We start from the raw sequence: 2481 nt of genomic DNA, 5'->3' as shown, positions 1-2481 counted from the left end.
TAATTTTCAACTTTTGAGTTATTTATCACAGCATATTTTGAAAAACTTTTGTTTCCCTCTGAATTCTAGAGAAAATTTGAAATAAACACACAAGGGCCACCAAATTTGAAAAACACATCTAACTTATGTGATCACTCACTTTTGAGTTATTTAAAATAATTTTTAACTCTTGTATTTCAAAAAATGGACAAATAAAAAATACATAAAAGTGAAGAGTTTTGGGGAAAAAATATTAGTGTCTTTCTGAATGTTTTCTGACGTTTGGAAAAACATCAATAAGATCCCTCGTGATTTCGAGTTGAATGATTATATCCGAGACAGTTGAATACAGAGCAAAATTCAACGTCCTCAGAACCTCTCCATTCAAGATTGAAGACTCGACAAATTTGATTTCTCTGACAAAATTATTCTCCTCAAAATGATGATAGATTTTATTGAAATTTTCCCTAATGTCAAAAGTTCCTTCACAGGTACCAATTGAACTAGCCTCCACAAAAAGAGAAGGGAGGACATTCAGAAAGACAATAGGAAACACTAATAATTTATATTACTCATTTGACTCAATTTAATTGTATTTTTTTCTTCAATTTAACAAATGTGATTGAAAGATTCTCGTGCATTCCATGGTATATAAACGTTATGTAAATTTGTGTATATAGTACATATTCAAAGAATTCTAACAAATAAAAATGAAAAAATAACTAATATCCTTATTTATATTATAAAAAATAATTTTAAAATATTTTAAGTAGCATAAATAAAAATGGTAATTTAAAATTAGAAAACATTAAAAGGAAATGTATAGTGTACATACAAAGTAAATTCAAGTAAATTCAATAAACTAAGTGATAAAATAAAAAATAAAATAATATTTTTATTTATTTATTATTTTTTAGAAAAAAATTTCAACAATCTAATTGAGTATAAACAAAAGAGCATTTGAGTTATTTTCATCACCATCCTCTTATTCATTTTCCTTGTTGATCATCACAAGAAACTTATGTGTCTCTTAATCAATCACTATCAACAACATTATTAATTTAGTTGAGTCTTTAATCATGACGGATTCAGATCTTGATTTTTCCTTCAACAATTCTAGTTTCTCAGATAGAATCATTCGACTCAAAATCACGAAGGATCTTATTGAAGTTTTTCCTAATGTCGACAGTTGCTCCAAGTGCCGATCGGAATAGGCGCAACAAAAAGAGAAGGAAAGACATGCAGAAAGACAATGGTAGTCCACTTATATTTTTTTATTCATCTCATCTTTTAGACTTGGTACCATGCTTTGAACCAAATGTTACTGTGATTCAATTGTTGTAGCTTCTTTGTTTATTTCAAATTTTATCTACAAATCAAAGGGAAACAAATAGGATACGAATTAAAATTTAAATCTAATAATCCACGTTAGGGTTCCCATAAACTGAAAAGGAAAAAGTTTCTATGTAAAATGTAATACCATTGTCTTTCTGCATGTCTTCCCTTCTCTTTTTGTTGCGGCTATTCCGATCGGCACTTGGAGCAACTGTCGACATTAGGAAAAAGTTCAATAATATCCTTCATGATCTTGAGTTGAATGATTCTATCCGAAAAACAATTAAAGGCAAAGCAAAATTCAACGTCCTCGGAACTTCCGTTCTCGACCGAAGATTCAATTGGTGTTGTTGTTGATACTGTTCATTCTGTGATTGATAAAGAGACACAAAGAAGAACAAGGAAAATGGGAAAGAGGATGATAATGAAGATATAACTCTCTCTAACTATGAGTAGTGATGAAAATAACGCTCTACTGTTTCTCTATTTATAATGAAATTTTATCTACAATTTTGTTTTATTTTATGACTTAATTTATTGAATCATTTTTTGGTCAAGACTTAATTCATAGAATATTTTTTTTGTCAAGACTTAATTCATAGAATTTATTTTATTTACATTTAAAATTTTAATTTTGGTTATCGGTACATTTAATCAAACCATTTTTATAAATTACTTTTAAAAATATTAATTTCTTTTTGCAATTTTTATTTAATGAAAATGTTAAAAATTATTATACTTTTGGTAAACAAAATTTAATCTTTGACTGATATGTAATAATAGTAGAAAAATATTATATATTATTAATTTTATCTACAATGTTATATATTATTCAACTGTTTCTCTATTTATACTCAAAATAAAAATGTTGTTAATACATAATTATTGTTTTTTTTTATGACTTGATTCATAGAATTTTTTATGGTCAAGACTTAATTCATCTAGAATTTATTTTATACACATTTAAAATCATAAATTTGTTTACCGCTACATTGAATCAAACCATTGTTATGAATTATTTCTACAAATATTTATTTATTTTTGTAATTTTTATTTAATGAAAATGTTAAATTTATTTTATACTTGGTAAATAAAATTTAATCTTTGACTAATATGTAATAATAGTATATAATATTCTAGAGTATCAATTAATCATAATTGTTAATT

At 25.7% G+C, this 2481-nt stretch overlaps 1 long non-coding RNA gene across 1 annotated transcript; it reads right to left on the bottom strand.

Moving 5' to 3' along the window:
- Positions 1-854: 854 nt before the first annotated feature.
- Positions 855-1743, bottom strand: LOC127132152 (uncharacterized). The gene is made up of 2 exons (XR_007806626.1): positions 1460-1743; positions 855-1348 (listed from the first exon to the last, which is right to left on the bottom strand). It is a non-coding gene; the product is annotated as an uncharacterized LOC127132152 (long non-coding RNA).
- Between the last annotated feature and the right edge of the window lie 738 nt (positions 1744-2481).

The sequence above is a fragment of the Lathyrus oleraceus genome, chromosome 3 (genome assembly GCF_024323335.1).
Source record: "Lathyrus oleraceus cultivar Zhongwan6 chromosome 3, CAAS_Psat_ZW6_1.0, whole genome shotgun sequence".
NCBI classification, from domain to species: Eukaryota; Viridiplantae; Streptophyta; class Magnoliopsida; order Fabales; family Fabaceae; genus Lathyrus; species Lathyrus oleraceus.
Note: the sequence above shows the minus strand (reverse complement) of the source record. Positions and strands in the feature narration are given on the sequence as shown.